Genomic DNA, 21721 nt, shown 5'->3' with positions numbered 1-21721 from the left:
CAGCTCGTGCACAGCCAGTCCTGGCTGCCAGCCAAACTTCGTTCACACAAAGTAAAAGTATTCATCACCTAAAGCTTATCTCAACGATTTAAGCCGAATAACGTAAGTCTTCATGTTTTAACGTAAATAATATCAATCTTCATATCTATCCTTCTGCCAGAAATAATGTTAATTCGCCTTGAATAAGAAATTGGAATTTTCTTCTTGTTAATCACATCACGTTTACCCAGCGATCAGCGATTGCCATGCAGTACAGCCAGATCTGTCCCCTCCCGATGTTTCACTTCGCATCGCTCACTCGCTTGCTGAGCAAATGTTTCATTTCACTTCGTACTTAACTTAGCCTTTCTCATTTACAAATGTTTGCTAACATTTCATCTTAAAATCCTTACCATCATTTCACTTGTCACAGGGAGCTAGTAAACTTACGTCAAGTAAATTAACATAAATCTTAAAAGTATAGTACATTAGAAGAATTGTTAACGCAAACGCATTTAAATCACTCATAATAACGCAAGCCGCTACCAAGTAACGTAAAAATCGTTCATCGTTAGCGCGTTATTGAAACCATAAACCTTATTTCATTAATCTTTAATATAAGAAATCCTTCAACGCAAGTTGCGTCATATTAAACTAAAATCATTAGTTCATATAAATACAAAGTAGTTCGTCATATATCATTTTTATGCTCAGAGAGAGAGAGAGAGAGAGAGAGAGAGAGAGAGAGAGAGAGAGAGAGAGAGAGAGAGAGAGAGAACCCATTATTCAAAAAGCCAAAAGTACTACGTCTATTACCTAGGCATGCATTATTAACATTTTAGTCTCTTGTGACTTTCATTTACACTAAGCATGATACGTGCCCGTGTCCATTGTAGTCTTGCAACCATTATTTAATTTACTGAGTGCTTCAGCCAAGGACTGAGCATTTTCAAATTACTGTTACCTGTCGCTGCCCGAGTGGTCTTTTCCATTCTTTCTTACAAAAGACTTGCATATACCGCAAGCACAAACTGCACAGTGCAAACGCAACCTCATTTTTTCCATACAAGGAAGCCGCTACCAGTCTAGGACTGGCCACCACCAGTGCACGTCAGGCCCTACCATTTTACAGTGCCACTAATCCGTGACACTGTCCATCGACTGGCTGCTGAAGTACTCCCCCTTTTACTTTCTCTCCTCCACCGTTACACTCTGCCACGAACAGAGTGCCATTTCATTTCAGTATATTTGAGTATACTGCATTTAGTGTCGTCCGACGGGACACACCAGCACACTACCAGTGCAATCAAGGAACGCCTCCATAAGTGCCGCAATACCAGCATGCAACCAGTGCTGTCCAAGAAACACCTCCTTAAGTGCCATTTCACCTATACAGGCCGTACAGGTAGCCATTTACGCGCGTATCCGCCATTACGGAATGACCATTTCCAGCACTCTACTAGTGCTGTCCAAGGAACGCCTCCATAAGTACCACTGCACCTGTATCAGACGTACAGGTAGCTGTTTACCTGCGTATCCGTCATTATAGAACGCCCATTCCATCAGTGTTTCCGTGCGTAAGTATTCCTATCCTTCCAGATCACTCACCAAAGGAACGCCTCCATAAGTGCCATGTTACCAGCACTCTATTAGTGCTGTCCAAGGAACGGCTCCATAAGTGCCGTGCACCTGTACAGGACATACAGGTAGCTATTTATCTGCGTATCCACCCTTACGGAACACCCATTTCATTAGTGTTTCCATGTACAAGGATCAGTACTCCTTCTGAACACTCAACCAAGGAACGCCTCCATAAGTGCCGCTTCATCAGCACTCTAACAGTACTGACAAGGAACGCCTCCATAAGTGCTGTGCACCTGTATAGGACATACAGGTTGCCCATTACCTTGCGTATCCCCAAGTTAGGAACGCCCATCAGTGTGACCTCTAAACGGCACACTCCATTAGATTTTCTCACCTTCCCAAGTGCCACAGAGCACCCAGTCTTCTCAGGCCCACTACCACATTGCAGAACCCATTTCCATTACCAAGTAGGCCCTCCCATTCCATCCAGTACTATTCCTAGACATCATTTTCAAATTTATCCGAGCCTCTACTGCAGCCTAAGGGAACTGTCTTCCCTTGCTTCCAAGCCCCAGACCATGAGCTGGACATCCAGTAAGAGGTGGACATGCTGTGGATTCCAACCAGTGCCTGAGTCGATCACTACCTTAGGACGAGAGCTTCCAGGGTGAACTTCTCCAAGGCTACCGTGTAGCCCTGCCTGATGAACAGTCTCCTACAGCCTATCAGTGGGTACACATCATGGCCGATGTCGAAGCCCAGGTCTCCCTCATTTCAAGAAAGGCATTGCCTAGGGGTTCCAAAATCCAGAAGGACGAAGAAATTCAGCTTGAATGGATTGACGGTTACCTCTATTCTGTTCCTTCAGTTTTTCTGAAGGTGCAAATGCCCTTATTGGACCAGGAGACCAGGGATACCACGTTGTGCCGCCGGGCATAGTGGAAAAATTCCATGATGTTTATCAGGTGATACTGGGCCGAGATCTCCTAAAGCAGTATCTCCCCTGGACGCAACTCCCAGTACCAGATGCACCGGACTCCTGCAGCATGCCAGATAACCAAACCTCAGTTTTGGATTCAGAGACTAGTGCCTCCGATGTCACTGACATCACCTCTACTAGTATGCCTGGTCCTGATCTAATGCCAGAGCTAGAAATTCCTGCCGAATCCTGCCAGCCTCTTACCGCTTTATCGCCTGCCTCCTCCATTTCGGAAGAGGTGAGCCCACCAATTAACTCTCCGGTGGGAAATTCAAAGCAGGATTCTTTAACCTCCCAACATCTTATCAATTCCAGAGACGACTTTTCACCTGTGCCAGAGCACACTGCAAGCCTTGGTGACCTCACAGACTCACAACCTGCGGGCCATGTCGGCCTTATCATCCAGTGCCACGGAAGAAGTTCTGGAACAAGTTCTGCCGGGACTGTGGCCAGCAAGGGTCACATGTCTGCAAATTATGGAGGGTGCGCTAATCACAATATTCCTGCCATCGCAATGGCAATCACCAATTCTTCCTCACTAGGACCCCCAGCTAAGGGCCCTATGACAGTCGCACCCCTCCAAAGTCAATATCTGCCAAACCACGTCAAGAGCCTTTGATGACTCTGGCGCTCAAATCTCCCTGATATGAGAAGACAGAATTCCCCACGGGGCTAACATTGACAGACGTCAACTCATCACAATCGAAGGCATCAATCACATAAAGCTGATCCTTCTGACAGTCACATTGAGGGTCACCAGACCTCACTTCTCCAAGGTTTGTACCCTTGCAGTTGCAAGTTACATTCCAGGAGGTTACGACCTCCTCCTAGGGCAAGACATGAAGTCCCCCTCTCATTTCCAAAAAACTAGGGGTCCTAACCCTGCCTCCAATCAATCCAAAGCCAGGAGCCACCCAAGACCTACTTCCCCCCGGAAGTACGCCACCAACAGTCTCCCCCGTCACCAAGGAGGGAGAATGATCACTCACAGTTCCGTTGTAAAACCTGCAACATAATGGGGCACTCCATGAATTGGTCTAGGTGCCCTAGCAAGCTATGCGCAGCGGACACTCAATTCTCAAAAAGGCTCAGCCTTCCACAGGAGACAGGAACCTCTGTCTCCCATCACCACAGGCACGCTGAAAGGTATTGCACCTCCAGTACCAGTCACAGGTCGAGCTGACCTCACCTCTCTGCCAGTGCCACTTGGCAGCACTGAGCAGTGCCATGCTCCATCCAGCCTGGCCGTAGAGCCACCACAAATCTTGACCTCTGCGCCTGGCCCCCGAGCTAGCGCCGGCGCCTAACCTAATCAAAGATACTCCTACAGGAGATCTTCCAAAAGGCATGGAGCTCACTGCAGCCCATTGCCCAGATCCAGTCCACGAGTCTTCTTCGACATCACCTCTGTCGGCCGAAGATGAACCTCCAGCAGACCTCACTGTTACACCTTCGCTGGACAACCAGGAATTGCCCGACCAGGAGTCAGCCTGGAGTCTTACCCTTACGACGGATGTCGTAGCAGCCGAAGTGAACTCCTCCCCTGCAGTAGATTACACCTCTACGACAGTTGCTGCAGATGCTGAAGTAGGATGTTCGCCTGTAGTCGTAGTCCCTAGGGCTACCACTGCCTCTCCTCCTGACGGCGTTTCTGGCCTTTCCCCAGAGTCGGTGCCTCCGTCACCTCCTAGGACTGCCGTAGCCAGGCCCTGGAGGAATAAGAAGAAGAGGAAGAAGGGATGTAACAAATTAACACACTAACCAAAGAGCCACATGCTCTCCTTGGCTCCTGTGCCCTAGATACAGCCTTACATTCATTTGCAGAGTGATCCTAGCACCTACCCAGAGAAGGTAGCAGGCCTGATCTCTGTCAGCAGACTAGCCCTCTGAGCCCTAGAACTTGCATCACTAACCCTCACTTAAATATCATAATTACCTCATTAAATTTCCATCCTGGTACACTACTAATCACTCATCATCCTCACGCATCATTACCTCATCTTATGTATTTTAACAATTCAGGTCGATAAACCTCTGTTGTGCGTACCACACTCTGGAATGATTGTGTCTCTAATTAATATTAATGAGTAGGTTAGGCTAATAATTTAGTACCAGGGCACTAGGGAAGTAGCAAGTAGAATTTTCAAAGTAACTTTACATAGGGGTAGAGTAGACTGTCGTTACAGATGACCAGTAGTTCTAACTTAGGCTAGACTACATTAATTCAGTAAGTTAGTACACTTAGCATCTCCACCTATAAGTTAGGTAGGCCATTGTAGCTAGCCGTATCTCTGCTATAAAACCTCAGTTAGAGGAGAACTGTTTAGTCAAGGCGATCAACTTATTTAGAAGAGGCCTTCACGCCTGAAAGGGAGTGAATGCCTTCTTAACAGGGGGAGCTTTTACGGATATTGACCCCCTCGTCTTCCCGGTATAAGTAATTTTTAATTAGTAGCTAGAAGAGCAACCCTCTTACTCCTAACATCAGCTGACTTTAAGAGGGAAACACAAAGCAGACTAGAGATCGTCATTTCTGTTAGTAGCGGGGGGGGGGGGGGGGGGGGGGGGGGGGGGGGGATAAAGACTCTTTAAACCAACCTTAGGGGACGTATCCCAAAAGGAAGTGTGTAGCCAGCTAGGTACTTCTTAGGCCTACTTATAAGATCCCTATTCCTGTGAACCTTTACTGGCTATATGCTCTGTTCCCAGGATGACCTGCCATTGGGGGGAGAAGCTGCCCCAGCACCTAAGTTTCGCGCCCGACGACGGCCTCAGTCCAACTCAGTCCTTGACCCAGGACAGACGTCCAAGCCAGCCTGCCTATAGGCCTACAAAGGGGCTAACTAGCGTGCCCCGACCTCAGACAAAGCCGATGCCATATTCTCCACAGGTCCACTACATAAGGCATTCAAAGCATTCAGGTATGTCTTGAGTTACAGTCATATTGCCAGTTCTTTTCCTCCGAGTCAAGTAAACTCTTCCATATTTTCCAATTCGAACTCCTTTTATGTTGCATCTAATCTGGGACTAATTTCCAGATGCTGAGTCAAAAGTGTGCTACGTTTCCTGGCAAGTGCTTCCTTACCGCAAGATACCTATTATGAATTTTAGAAACCAGCATTGCCTATTGTGAAAGATAGAAGCGATCCAGACATTATATGGCGCTCTGACCCCATGTGGCCAAGTTGCTTTGCCTTTATCCCAGGCCAGTCCATGTTTTTTTCTGTAAATAAACTTAAGGTAGATTAATCAGCTGGTTTTCAACGGCAACCTTCTAGAGTAAAACTAAACAAATCCCCTTTACAGTTATCTAAGGTAAGTCAGAAGTGCTCCATTTTCAATTTAACCCTTTTAATATTTCCTTCCTTTACGTTTATATATATATATATATATATATATATATATTATAATATACACACATATATATATCTATTAATATATATAGATTATATATATATATATATACATATATGTATATATATATATATATATATATATATATAATAATATATATATTAATATATATAATAATAGGCTGCTGACACTGTAAAGTAACATTTAAAGAGAAATATTCCGATCTAATCCTCATCCGGCGCAAGTATCGAAGGACCTCGAGGCCCAAAAGTTACTATGAAAGGACATTAGGAGAGAGCGAAGGATTAGGGAAGACACGTCATGCCGGTTATCCCACAACTGGGACCGACGCCACTGTCTGTCGAACTAAAAGCGGCCGAACTGATCGATTGTCCTGAGATACGGGAAAAGCTGCAGCATTTGTTTGTAGTGAAAGTAAAAATAAAATACCTAGAGAATTTTTTTATCACGCTTAATTGTTTGGTTTGTAATCATTCACAATAATCTATTGTTTTTTTATTATTTTACTAAAATTGTCAGTAAGAAGGTTTGAAAAAAGTTAAGTTTATCCGAGTTTTACCAGACCACTGAGCTGATCAACAGCTCTCCTACGGCTGGCCCGAAGAATTAGATATTTTTACGTGGCTAGAAACCAACTGGTCACCTAGCAACGGGACCTACAGTTTATTGTGGGATCCGAACCACAATATGTCGAGAAATGAATTTCTATCACCAGAAATAAATTCCTTTGAATTTTTAAAAGGTGGAACAGGAGGAAAAACCTCGCAGTTGCATTCTCTGTTGTTAGAGAGGGTGGAAGATCAGATGGAAGAAAGAGAATATGAACGGAGTGCAGTAAAAGGAATGAAAGAGGTTGCAGTTAGTGATCGAAGGGACGCCGCAAAGTTCCTTAAGTAATGCCTATAGCGCACCACATGAGGTACACTGACGACACTACCACCCACCTATAGGGAAGCATGTGTTATGGTTACATCTGCATTGTAGGTTTTAAATTAATTCTACTTTTAATTAATTATATACCAGATCTGCTTTCGGGACGCAACTTGCCGCTTTACACAATGATCAAGATTTGAACTGCTTCCTGGCGCCTTTAATTAGTGATTAGATATAAAAGTCATAAAGACATTACGACGGCAAAGCTACATAATGACCTTTGACCGGAATGATTTAATTGAAGGGTGAGTATTGAAGGGAAGCGCGATTGCAACAAAAGGAAATCTGGTCTAATTAGATTCGTGATCGACTGTTTCTTGACTTCTCTCTGGTAGGGGAACAGACAACAACAACAACAACAATAATAATAATAATACCTATAGGATATTTGAGAATTACTCTGGCAATTCTTCAGGGATATCAACCGATGGTTCAGCAATATCTTATTACATATTTTATTCGCTAATAATTGAACTACTGGATTTGAAATATAAAATTTATGCCAACGGCCAAGCGCTGGGGGCTATGACGTCATCAGCACCCTAAGGAAAACGGAGAGAATCAATGAAGTTTGAAAGTTGCAACAAGAGGAAAACCTGGCAGTTGCACTGAAACAATTGTTAGGAGAGGTTGGAGAGTAAAATGGAAGACAGAGAATATGAACGAAAGGACAGCAAAAGGAATGATGGGGGATTGGAGCTAGGGGCGAAGGTATTTATTTAGAGAATCGTTAAAAATTAGTACTGTCAGAGCTGCAGTGACAAAAATGGACTTAGAAACTACTTACATCTCAAAAAAAAAAAAAATATCGATAAAACTGATGCCAATAATATGCTTTTAAATTTGAATAAAACTGAATCAACTATTGCCTTAGTAAGAGTATACGTTAGATATATACCTGTAATATATATAGATATATATATATAAGATATATATATATATATATATAATTATAATGTTTGTGCGTTAAAATCAGAAAATATATTACCTTTATAAAATGAATTAAAAAATAAAACCATACCCGCCAAAAACAAGGAGTTTTACTTATAGTTTAGACCAAAAGAGTGAATGCAAAAACAGTATGCGCACTGAAGTCTAAGAACAGGAAGACTGGAAATGTTGAAATATACGAAGCCAGACACAAGATTCTTTAGCACACGTTATCTATTGGTTTGCCGATAATCATAATTAATTTCGTAAAGGGTAATATGAATGTCTCGCAAAAATACTAAGAATCATTCGCCTATTATATCATCATCACATTCTCATCTACGGAAAAATAATTGACTGCTTTGTTACAAACTTAGCCTTGACGGATCGACCTCGGTTTCGTAGATATAAAAAAGAAAAGAAAAGAAAAACAACTGAATGAAAACGAAAGCAATCTGATTGGTTGTGGTGTTCGATAGTTACCCTCCAGGTGTTTCTCTCTACGTAACTTTTTAAATCAGCAAATACAAATAACTGGAAAAAATAATCCTCAGTTTCCATCTACTCGAATACCATCTATCCAACAATACATACAGGCATACGTATATTCATACACATATAATGTACACGTGTATACATATACATAAATATTGCTACGTTTATTGAACGCCTCGCCTTCCCAGCAGTATTTAATTAATTGGAGTTATGAATGAGGAGCCATGTTTTCTCCTAAAGCAACTGACTTTGGGAGAGAGCATGTCGTAGGAAGGCTAGGAAAGAATTTCCAGTCTGACGGAAGCTTAGGGTGAGATAGGCAAGTCACGAGAGAAGCTAGGCCTCGAGATGGATTTTAGGGACTTCTACGAGATGGATTTTAGGGACCTCTACAATAAGACCTATTTTCCTTCCCAATTTGCTGGCTGTTGTTTACGCTTTCAGGCAGTGCCCGAGGCGGTATATGGAAGCCCCGTGATTCCCTGAGAACCAGCATCTCTCTCAGTCAGAAGCTACTGCAAAAGCGAGGCAGACGCGCCTCTAGCCTCCTCCTCTGACGGGACGTCAGCCCTCTGTCCAAACGCTGGTGGGACTATCTTCAGAGCACGACCCAGGTCCAAGCCTCAAGTAATTAAGGTACGTCTCGAAAGTGTAAACTCCAAACCAGCACCTTTTACTACCATACGACTCTTGCTAATTTCATTTTCAAGTCTCACTTTTATCCCTCCTACATCAAAAGCCCTTTGTCCTCATCGGGCCACGTGCTTCCGCTTGTGACTTGCTAAAGACTAAATCTTCAGTGCATACCTCAGTTAAAATTAGAGTTCCTTTTCCCCAGTGTTAGAGAACTGAATAATCGTAACTTGTGCAAGAAGTCCTTTTTCTTTTTATCTTGTCTAATCTGGGATCCTTTTCCAGATTCCCTGAGTCATGTGTCCAAGTCTCCTCGCTCGCAAGTGTTGCATTACCGCAAGATTTTGAAACCCAGCTTTTATTATGTGAATCACATTTTTAGCCAGCTATCCATTTGTGAGAGATATATGGGTAACCATGTGTGGACACGCTGTATTTAATTTTTCTCCAGGCCAGTAACGGCCTCTTGTAAATAAATAGATGTAAAGTAATTAGCTGAGTTTCTGGCGACCTTTTCCTCTAGAGTAAATTATCACTATAAATCCTTTTACGGTGAGTTCAAGTAATTTATTGTTTTTTCCTTCAACTATTCCTGTTTACGTATTGGAACCTCTTTGAAGGCCAGGCCCATACGTAACAATATATATACATGTATATACATGTATATGTACATATATATAGTATATATACATACACAGACACGCACATATACATGCATGCATACATCCATACATACTCATATATATACAGAATATACATGTGTATATAATGTATATGTGTATACATATAAATATATAACATGTATATACGTGTTTATGTACATACCATATAAAGTATATATACACATGCACGGACACGTACGCATACATGCATGCATACGTACATACATACATACATGTATATACGTGTATATGCTCATACATATAAAGTATATATACATACACAGACACGCACGCATACATATATAAACATATACCAAAATAACTGGAGCGCATATTTATCAACACCACAAAAGCAGCAAAAAAGGAAAAAAAAAATGTGTGATTTCCAAACCTTACCTTAGATCAGAAAGATGGAAACGGCAACTGCTCGAAGACGACGTAACAGCCTAGACGAGAAATACGGAACAATTCATGTTATTTCCCCAATGAATGCTGAAAAGAAAAAAAAGAAAAAGGAACCATCATGAAGGATCACTAATGATATGTCAAGGGGAATTTCACTCGTCTAAAGATGAATCAGCACTCAATCAAAATTCTTGTCTCTTCTCATTCGTTTTCATCACACGTAGTTTCGTTAAACAAATGAAAGTTAGCCACAACGACCTCTTCCATAAGTTAATACTGAATTCCAGAGAACAGTCTTCATCTTCATTATCTTTTGCGGGCGTTGTTAACGTCCTTCCTTCACCTACTACTTTGTTTGTTTGTTTGTATGGTGTTTTTACGTTGCATGGAACCAGTGGTTATTCAGCAACGGGACCAACGGCTTTAGTGACTTCCGAACCATGTCGAGAGTGAACTTCTATCACCAGAAATACTACACATCTCTGACCCCATGATGGAATGCCCCAAAATCGAACCCGCGGCCACCGAAGTGGCAGGCAAAGACCATACCAACCACGCCACTGAGGGAGGCGTTCACTACCACTCTGACTCGCCTCTTCTCACGTTCTATATAGTCATCCGGTGTATTCGTTCTCTAATACCAACACCAGTCAACAATTCCCTCTCTTTCACTATCCATATTAGCATTTATATTACTCCATATTCGTGGTTTTCGTTCGCCTTCATAACCCAGAGGAAACTTCGAAAAGAGAGAGAGAGAGAGAGTGTCTTTCAATCCCCGTACTGCTTCGTTCACTTCCGTGAGCAAATACTAATAAAATGAAGCAAAATCAGTGAGCCCTAAACTAACGTTTATCAATTTCATAGTTCAACAGCCATTAATCAAGTGAAGCTGCAATCGCCAGTCTATCAAAACCCATTTTCATTTTCAGGAATCTCCGAACAGAAATAAAAATGCGAGGCTCTGGAAACCAATCATTTTCGAAATACCTTTAGTTGACGTGTGTATACATTTCCTGCATTGATATCTATACCTTGGCCTCAGGTTAGGCTTCTACTGCAACATTTTCAACGTTTATATCTGTATATCTATGCAATAATTTAGTCACCGATAAACCCTTCCCTGATATAGGTGGTGGCGGCTTCAGAGAAAAAGCACCGCTATCACATTTGCGGGTGATTACAGGAAGAGTGGACGTGTGCATTTCCTGTGTTGATATTTATGCCCTGTAATGGAACTTGGGCCGAAAGGCCAAACGCTGAAAGGGAAATTGAGAGTAGAAAGGCTTGAAAGGTGTAACAGGTGGAAAACCTCGCAGTTGCACTATGAACAACTGATAAGAGAGGGCGGAGAGAAGGAGAATATGAACGGATTATTTTTTCAGACCTATAAATCATTTTGCAACATACGGACAGCCTCAACACAGCCTAAAACTTCAACAGTCAAAGTAAACTTGTAATTCATATTCCTAGTTTGAAAAAGTTGTTATGACCGTTGAGCTTATTAGGTCTACCATTATACCTAATGCTGCAGAGGTAGACATGCAGGAGCATGTTAAGCTCCCTGTCACAGTGTCACTAACGGCACCGCCACCTCTAACCTTATCACACCGCGCTTTGAGCAAAAAAAAAAAATAAATAAATAAATAAAAAAATAAATAAATAAATAAATATACAAATCACACAGGTTACGAATTATACCATTGCATAAAAGGGACCATATTTATATAACCATATGGAAAATGGTGTTAGCTGGCAATCGCTAACTTGTCGACATGCATGACACTGGAAACAAAAATTTTAACACTACTTGGCAAAGCTTACGCTGAGTTGGCTTCATGTTAAGCCCCGTCCACACGACAAGCAAATGCCCGGCAGGCACTCTGATTTGCCCGGAATTCTTCGCTTTGAAACAGTGTTACCAGATCAAACAGCCCAATTAACATTTGCTTCAACGTCTGGTAATGAAAAAATGATCAGGAATATAATCAAGAGTTCACGCAACCATTAGCAACTGTTTGTAATCTGGTTTTACTTCTTACACTTCATGTACAAGCTTCTACCTAAAGGAAGGAGAGAGAGAGAGAGAGATATATATATAACCTTCCCTTCAGTTAGCAAAATCCTAGTTCTATCATATATTCCAGTGGAAAATATACTAAAAGATAACAAAAGCAAGGTTTACCAAAGCACATTGAATCCCTGAACGTGTCAAAAACGTTTTGTCAATCTGTTACTCAATATTTCTACATTACGTAACATCGAAAAATGTAAACAACACATTGATGGCTTCTGGATTCCGTGTCAAGGCTAAAGGTTTGGTTAATCCATGTCAATAATTTCTCCTTAAGAAGGGTTACAGTAAGTCCCCTGACCTTATACATGTGAACAAATAGTACACATACCTACGTAGACAGAAAAACACACATATGCATACATACATGTGTGTGCAAAACATATACATAGGCATATAAGTGTGTTTATCATTAAGTAACGGAATTAACCAGATTTCATTATTTTCCAGTTTTGTCAAGTTACAAGTATATAGCTTCTCTGCTTGTTCACTGGATGATGTACATTAACAGACATTACTATACGCATTTTCCATACAACATCCTAATTAATGACTACATTTACTATATTTCGTCAATCCCAACCAAGATTCTCCATCAGTTTTGGAAAAGCTAAGAACAAAATGGAAGGGGAAAGTGTTGTGTACATAACACTGACCTGAAGATTAAGATGATCTGCTTTAGCCTGACATTTTATTTTACCAGTATAGCTTCGTCACTTCACCTCATACCACAGAGAATTGGGAACAGTGTCTGCCTGCCGGGCATTTGCCCGTCGTGTGGACGGGGCTTTAGACTTCCTTATGAACGCCAATATCTAGAATACAGGTCTGCCCTATACAATGATGTAATAACCCAAGATCACCCATGGGGCCAGGTCAGAGTACAGCGCCCAAATTCCAAGTTGGGTTAAGGGAAGGTTAGGTTGGAAAGTGTCTCGTTTTATTGTAAATTCCATGAACTTCTAAGTAGACAGCGACACACGAGAACATTGTTCATAACTCTTCTTCGCTATTAGCCCCGTGTCTTTTTACAGTAATCTGGTCTGGCATAAATTAAAGTAAAAATTATTTGCAAGAAAAAACAGAATACTATGCATTCCTTGCATGGACCATTGTAAAGATACTTCAGTCCTATGGGTGACAAAATCTATATAGTAGATTCACATCAGCCGTGCATTTGATGTCTAGGCCTGTCGTGAATTTCGAACTGATCATTCGAAATCCCCGCCATTTAACTTCACAAGTGTGCGTTGTTAAATTGGGATCTCGCGGGCGATTCATTGAACAGAAAGCTGTCCAATACACGACAGTTTATGACGCAATTCCTAAATGCATGGCGGGGAAGGAGCGCGTCTTATAGAAAAAGACGTTATGAATTTTCAATTAATTATTAAATAATTCCGCTGATAAAAGAAGACGTTTATTTTGAATTTTTCATTAATAATTATAATCGCTGATCACTAGTAAGACGATAAATTATCTATGTATAGATTTGGAGCCAAGGACTTTTCAATTGCTCTCATAAGGTCATCAAGAATTTGCAGATTACGGCCTTCAGCCAGAACTTTAAGTCAATTCCTTGATCTTAAATAATAACGTAACAGTCATATTTCACATTCAAGAATAAAATAGATTTAGTAATATACGTAATGTCGAAATAATCAATGATTCCCGCTTGAACTACAAGGATTCTGTAGTTCACGCGGGAAAGCGTAAGTTTCCTTTGAAGAAGGGCGAAGAGACGAGTCATTCCTGCCCAGAATCTGATTCGTGTAAGTACCGTAGAAATTTGTGTGTCTCTCAATTATCCGACTCCCAGCTGTCGCCATGCATTTGCTAGGTCGAATTCCGTCTTAACAATAAGTTAACTTTATCCACGTATATATGTGCCATCCCTGCGATGAGGGATTCGATTTATGCAGCAAAAGAAAGCTGTCAGTGCAAGGATGTTATATGTTTGTGATATTGAGTCTATGGGTGGGGTCTAAGAATTGTGCAGATTTTTCGTCCAGTTATGGACTTAGTGTTTTGCCGACACGTGACTTCAAAGACCCTATGTGCTACCCCATAAGAAAGCCAGAAAGTTTTCAGTTTATTTGTATTAACTGCGTGAAAGCAGTACGAAACTGCGTGTACTGTGGAATTCTGCTAGGAACTTTGGTTTCGGTGTTCTGTTAATGTATTTAAATGTTTATATTTTCGTAATAAAATTGTTATGTTGACCAAATTTTATTGTATCTCGCCCTAAGAGTTTTAGAGTGCGCGCCTCCTCAAGGCCTTGTCATCTGCCCAGAACATCCGGGCACGAATCATATAATAAAAGTCGAGAAAATTCCCGACATTTGGTCCTTCGAAAACCGGATGACAAGTGCGCTCTAGAGCTTGAAGGGAAATTTCAATGAAGTATGATCTATAGGGTAGATAGGAGGAAACGACCTAGCAAACGATCACCCCAAAACCGTTTGGGATAATTTACGTACTCTTATTGAACGCTTGAGGAAAATTTGTGACATAATTGCTATCTGCGACGCAGAGATCAGAGAGTATCTCCCTGATAATCGTTTTACTGTAAATTCTGTTGAATATGTCAAGAAGGTAAAGAACTTTAATGCGAGAATCTCCAAATACTGCTACAATCAGTAACGCATTCCTCAATCGTTTAATGAGATTAATCAGGAGAGAGAGAGACAGACAAAATAACTAGGCTCAGCTTGTTCCGATGTGCAATTAGCCCCACGTGTCATTACTCTTTGCACCCCGTCTTCATAACGTAAGAAAAATCTTCATTTCCTAGTTTGCAAAACCCCCCCTAAGAAGTAGAGTAAAAATACAAAATGGCAGTGGCTATGATTGTTCACTTCGAGGCTTCGCTGAGTCTCACCGCGGACTTACTTGCCGAATCGCAGCGTGCGTTAGTAGAAACGTATTCTGAAAGCGTGTACCAAAATTTGGTCACACAGTTGAGACAAGAAGAAAGTCAGCTTCGAGAGCTGTACAAACGTCAAGTCGTAAAGTTAGAATCTAACTTAGATGCCAGAATCAGGCAAACCTTAGCAGAAGCTGTGCGAGCTTCTACCCTTTTGTTGAATCAAATCGATAAACTGAAAGTCACACAGACAGGGAATGTTTCCCTCCCCAAATTGAAACCGCTGCCTCTCCCCACCTTTGAAGGGGAAGTGCAGGAATATGCTTCTTACAGAGAATTGTTCACGATCCACGTGGATCGAAGGGCAAATTTGGACGACGTGTCCAAATTTACTTACTTATTAGGGACTCTGGGCAGGGATCCGCTTAGGATCGTTAAATCCCTAAGTGTAACCACCGCGAATTACCAGGTAGCGTTAGATCTCTTAGATAAGCAATATGGTAATGTACACCAAACGCTCGTGATCTTGCATCGAAAACTTGCAAACATTTTTGTACCCTCGTTGAACCTCGTAGAGCTGAAGAAGTTCAGGTTTGAGTTAACAGGGATCATTGAGCAAATAAAGAGGCTCAGTACTAATGATATAGGCCATGGCATGGTCATGAGCCTTATCAATCAGAAGTTGTCAGAAGGTAAGCTCTATCGAAAGGTGGTCGAACACCTCAGAAAATGTGACTATAATTTAGAAGAATTTTTTGAAGCTATAGACTTCATAATTCGCATGTTGGAAGCTGACGCATTACAGCGAGGCGAAAAATTAGAATCTGATAAGAATAACGATGTCAGCGTTAGACCCAAAACGAAACCTATGCAGAATAATTCTTGTCCCTTTTGCAATGAACGGCACTGCCAGACGCCACATTCTACTAAGGAAGGGCCTGTGTTTTAATTGCCTTCAGTCAGGTCACCGTAGTGATAGATGCACTAACCCCAATTCCTGTAAAAGTTGTGGAAATAATCATAATGCTTCCATTTGTGATAATAGCAGCTTTAGAAAAGCATATTCCGTTCCCTCCACTTCGTCCCGAAGTAATCCCAGTTTAGTAAGTAACAGTCAAGCTACCACCTCCTGCCCAGTAGTAAATGCGACGACCAGGCAGCACGATAGAAACCCCCGTCCGCCCAAAGCAAAGAGAAAGTAGAATCACAACCGTGTAAAAGCGCTAAAGTAGCCCAAACGTTCTAGTAGATCTTCCCTGTACGATTTTGCCAACGGCATGGCCGAGATCCGTCATAAGCAAGGGAGTAAACGAGTTCGCTTGTTTTTGGACACCAGGGAGTCAACGAAGTTTTATCTCCGCTAAAACTGCAAAGCAGTTAGGCCTTTCGGTGGTAGGCAGAGTGGCATTAAACATTGCTCCCTTTGGTTCAGCAGAAATCAGTGGCCAGTATGACGTAGTGAGTTGCCGGGTAGAGATGGGTAATAGAATTGTTCGAATGAAAACTAGTGGTTCACGAGAATGTAGACGTCCCGATTCATACGGCAGGTTATGTAAGAGTAAGACAACACCAGTGGGGAAGGGAGTCACGTTAGCAGATCCTGACAGTAAGGAGCGATAAGTAAGAAACGTGCACATTCTTGTGGGTGCAGACTATTTTAATTATTTTATTATTGGAGTAGAAAGGATCGATGGGATAAGTCTTTTTCTGACCCATAATGGTATGTCGCCATATGGGGAAAGTGCCACAGTGGCTATTGAAGGTCACAAGATAGATCATGTGAGAACACTCAGGGTATGTAGGGTCGCGAGCGAAAACCAATTGCACTTGATGTTGATGAATGGTTGGCGTTTAGACACCTTAGGCATCGCCCCATCCGAGCAGTACACTGTCCGCGAAGCGGAAGCCATGCGAAAAGGTTTTCGCAGAGTGTAATGAAGAAGCCTGAAGGATATCAGGTTAGCTTGCCGTTCGTTCAGAAGGTAGGCCAGAAACCAACTTTAGAAAATGCTGTAGCACAGCTGGATTCGTTGGCAAACCAAAATGTTTCAGAAAGACAAGGGAATACTATGATCAATATCAGGGAGTGATCAACAAATACTTAGAGGCAGGATTCATATATGAAGTAAAAAGATCCAAAAATAGAAGGATACTACATGCCGCATTTCGGCGCATTAACAAGGATAGCCGCACGATCCCCCCTTAGAATCGTATTCACTGCCTCATCCAAAGCTAAGAATAATAAATCATTAAATGAATGCCTGTTACCTGGCCTAATTTTAGTAGAGTTGGCCTATAATTTGATTCTAAAGTTTCGAATGAATAAATACGCCATGCTTGCAGACATAAGCAAAGCATTTCAGGAAGTACTGCTAGATCCCTGTGATGCCAAATATACAAGATTCCTGTGGCGAGAGTAGTAGGTCGAGCGCTGACCTTCGCTTTCAGAGTCGTGGTGTTCGCATCACGGCTAGTCCCTTTTTGTTACAACAAGTGTTGAAATCATCATTTTAAGTTAGAAGGAAGACCTGAATTAAGCAAATCCTTTTATGTTGATAACTATGTCAGTACATTTGACAGTTTGGATGAGATGAAAAAGGAACAAGAATCTGTCCACGCAATTTTGGATAGGGCCAGAATGCCGTTAGAAGGGTGGGCAACAAACAGTATAGCCTTCGATAGCGAGAAAGAGTGGAAAGAACCTGTGAATGTGAGCGTACTCGGGCTGAGATGGGCTCGAGACGTCTACCGTCTGTGTGTGAAAGAGGAGTGAGGAGGATTCGTGAATTGGGGGAGGGATGGGTACCTACGAAGCGTAGGGTTACTATGGTTTGTTAGTATCAACTTTTAGTCGATCCGCTAGGTCTAGTCAGTCCTTTATTTGTTAGGGGAAAACTGTTTCTCCAACAGCTTTGGGAACAAAAGATTGGATGGGATAACGTGTTATGTAAGGAAAAGGCTAAAGAAGCGCGAGAACTGCTAGTAGAATTGAAATCAGTCTGTGAGTTAACATTTCCGAGAGCGGCAGGAGTCGGAAGATCCGAACTCCATATATTCACCGATGCCAGTAGTAGGGCATACGGTGCTGTAGCATATGTCAGAGATGAAGAAAGTAATGTAAGATTACTCACCAGCAAAATGAGAATCACTCCGAAACCGAAAGGGATGCTCAAAATCACCATTCCCTAAATTAGAACTTTTAGCATTGCTGCTAGGTTGTAGGCTAGCAAAAACAATTAAAGGGCTAATAGAGCCGCAAGAAATTAGTATCTGGTCAGATAGCAAAGTTGCCTTAGCATGGGTGGCATCCCCGGATGCCAAGGACAATAAAAATATCTTTATATCTAACCGTGTGCGGAAGTTGTTTTTCTCCGCCAGATTTGTGATTTCAGATTGAAGTATGTGCCCAGCAAACAGAATCCTGCTGATGTCTTGTCAAGGGGCGCAACAATCCAGCAATTGCAGCAGAATCCTCTTTGGCGACAAGGTCCAGAGTTCTTGGGAATCCCAGGAGAGCCTGTCCCCTTCAAAGAGGAAGAGCAAACGAATATCAGAACCGTGGTAGCAGCGGTGCAGGAACTGAGGGAAGAAACAAGGTCTATTCCCCCAGGAGAGATATGGGAACTACTACTCAGGGAGGTTGAGTTCCGAATTTTGATTAGAGTAACCAAATTAGTGTTAAAGTTTGCAAAAGTGAAAAGGGATACTTTTCGAGTTCTTATCTTATTAGAACAAAAATTCTATTTACCTACTGTGTATGCATATTTGGAGGGTGAGGTCAGACCCCCTCGTGAGATATTGAATTTTGTGAGGCAATTAAGTCTAATAATAGTAGACAAATTGATTTGCACTAGGGGACGAGTGTCCCAAATTGAAGAGATGAAACATTTAATTCTTTTGCCTGCTAAGGGACACTTAGTCAGAGCATACTTAAAGTATTTGCATTGTTTGCACCTCCATTGTAACGTCAATACGCTAATGGCGATTTTCGACAGAAATGCTGGACGCCGGGCCTGAGGTCAATTGCTAAGCAAGTTGTACGGAAGTGTCCAGAATGCGTGCTAGCATTCCAACCGCTGATGAGACAACCACCACCACCACCCCCCCTGCCAAAGGAAAGAATCGCCTTGCAGAAGCAATTTGCTGCAGTCGGCGTGGACCACACCGCAGCCATACAAACCGAAACGCGACCAGGCTATATCCTCCTCGTGACATGCATGGCCACCAGGCCGTGTATTTAGATTTCTGCCCCTCCTTGGATGCGGAGGAATTTGTTCTAGCTCTTCGAAGATTCAGCGCTACGCATGGAATCCCGACCATAATCACTTCGGATAACCACCAAACGTTCAAGACGGCCAGCAACCTCCTTCAGGGACTTTATGAAGAGGATGAAGTCCAGCAGTTCCTGAGGAGGACTGGCATAGAATGGCGATTCCAAACACCCCGTGCGCCGTGGAAAGGCGGTTTTTTCGAGCGTCTGATTGGTGTCACAAAACGTGCACTGCAGATAGCCCTCGGGAGAAAGCATCTCCCGGAGGCCCACGTATTGACTCTAGTGAAAGAGGCGGAGGCGGTTGGTAGTGAATAATAGGCCGTTGATGTATAGGCGGTGACAAGTGCGAGGACGAGGTCCTCACCCCCTCTCATTTAGTGCGAGGTCACTTAATCAATTTGATGGCACCTGTTTTGCCAGATGAAGACCTTAATGCTACCTTCACCTCCCGGAGGCTACGAGATCGATATCTTAAACTAACAGACACTTTGAAAGCCTTCCGAGAGAGGTGGAGGAAGGAGTACCTGAGTGCCCTAAGAGCCCGACACGATTGTCAGTCTGGGGAACCCACCAAGCTGCACCCCGGAGACATCATGTTGGTCCAAAGCAAAGAAAATGGCAAAAGCGGGCAACGTGGCCCCTTGGACGCGTCGTGGAGACGTACCCGGACGACGATGGTGTCGTGCGTTCGGCCAAGGTATTGCTTCGAAATGATTGTTAGTCCCATGCCCGTGCTGTCAGCCACTTGGTCCCCCTGGAACTTGCCCCCTCAGATGACGATGATGGCGTTGGAGACGAACGGCGTGACGATGTTGATGGTGCGACGGAGGAGATGGTGCGTGACGACGACGGCGACGAAGAGGTCCGAGACGAGGGAGCGTACAGCCCAGCAGTAGGTATTCCAGGAAATGTTGTGACGTCTGGGGACGACCAAGGGATGGCACTGGCTGCCACATCTGAACAACCAGCCACAAAGGTCTTGAGTGACAAAGAGGCTGACGATATTGGTAACGAATCGAGCGATACCAATGCGGTAAGTGAGAGTGCTGAAGTGAATGATACTGAGGTATCAAGTGATAGTGACGTTGACAGTTAGGCAGACCAAGACGTTCTGCACGCCCTTTGAGAAAGGCTGCTGCTAAGCAGCGTGAGTTGATGAAGCGCTTAATGGATAACGAATATATATAAGTTATGGCTAGAAACAGTAAAAGAAAACAGGAAGGTCCCGTATTCTGGTAGGCAGAGAGGGTGGACCCAAGTAAGTGTAGGTGAGTTGAATCCTCAGAGGATGGAAGTGCGCCGGGTTAGCGTAAGGTAGTGGGAGCCCCCTCTCGTGCAAACAAGTCGAGCATTGTGCAGAGGTAGCCCCCACCCTCAAAGTAAATTAAGAAAAATGTATATGAGTACTTGTAGGGAAGTGGAAGCGTTTTGAGGGCATGTGTCCCTTAAAAGAGTACATACTGAATCAGTTGTAATCTATGTTTCCTTAAAGGCAAATGGCCTGTCTATCTGATTAATGCTTGTTGATTATTGAAGGCGAGTAGCCTAGAATAACATGCGTGTTGCATGAAGATTAAAGATGAAGAGCTTAATATGGAAGTTTCTCTTGCATGTTGTATTGCAAATTGAGGCGAGTGCCTAAAGTCCATGCTTGTTGCATACAAAGTTGTCCATATATGACTGTTTCATTTTTCATGCCATTGATTGAGTGAAGGCAGAATGCCTTAATGAGAGTCTATTCATGTTTCCTTGATCTTAATTTTACATTTATACTTTTGATCTTATTGCAGGCCCATTGTCTATTAAGTTTCTGTGCTGATTCATGTCTTACCTTATGTGTATGGGTACATTTATGTATATATATCTGCCATTGATGTTTTATTTGTATATGACATTGATTACCCCGGGTGTAATGTTGATGTATAATTTCTTTGACATGTCATGTTTTTTTGTGTACTCTGTTAGAGTCGCTGTGGAGCGCTACGCAGCTAGCCTGACTGAGTAGTGTAGGAGTAGTTACTCCCCCCCCCGAGCTCAGTCTTTCCTGAATTGTCCAACATTTTAACGCCCCATACTTCGGGTGTGGAGTATGTCGTGAATTTCGAACTGATCATTCGAAATCCCCGCCATTTAACTTCACAAGTGTTGCGTTAAATTGGGGCAAGACTGAGGGATCTCGCGGGCGATTCATTGAACAGAAAGCTGTCCAATACACGACAGTTTATGACGCAATTCCTAAATGCATGGCGGGGAAGGAGCGCGTCTTATAGAAGAGAAGACGTTATGAATTTTCATTAATAATTATAATTCGCTGATCACTAGTAAGAGATAAATTATCTATGTATAGATTTGGAGCCAAGGACTCCATAGTCATTCAACAATTTGCAGATTACGGCCTTCAGCCAGAACTTTAAGTCAATTCCTTGATCTTAAATAATAACGTAACAGTCATATTTCACATTCAAGAATAAAATAGATTTAGTAATATACGTAATGTCGAAATAATCAATGATTCCCGCTTGAACTACAAGGA

General features: G+C 42.5%; 1 long non-coding RNA gene across 1 annotated transcript in view; it reads right to left on the bottom strand.

The window, feature by feature from the left end:
- Positions 1-21721, bottom strand: part of LOC135215107 (uncharacterized) — a 242703-nt gene that overhangs the window by 74307 nt on the left and 146675 nt on the right. The window contains exon 3 of the long non-coding RNA XR_010314571.1: positions 9967-10062. This is a non-coding gene — a long non-coding RNA (uncharacterized LOC135215107). The remainder of the gene's footprint in view (positions 1-9966; positions 10063-21721) is intronic.

Source organism: Macrobrachium nipponense, chromosome 5, assembly GCF_015104395.2.
Source record: "Macrobrachium nipponense isolate FS-2020 chromosome 5, ASM1510439v2, whole genome shotgun sequence".
NCBI lineage: Eukaryota > Metazoa > Arthropoda > Malacostraca > Decapoda > Palaemonidae > Macrobrachium > Macrobrachium nipponense.
Note: the sequence above shows the minus strand (reverse complement) of the source record. Positions and strands in the feature narration are given on the sequence as shown.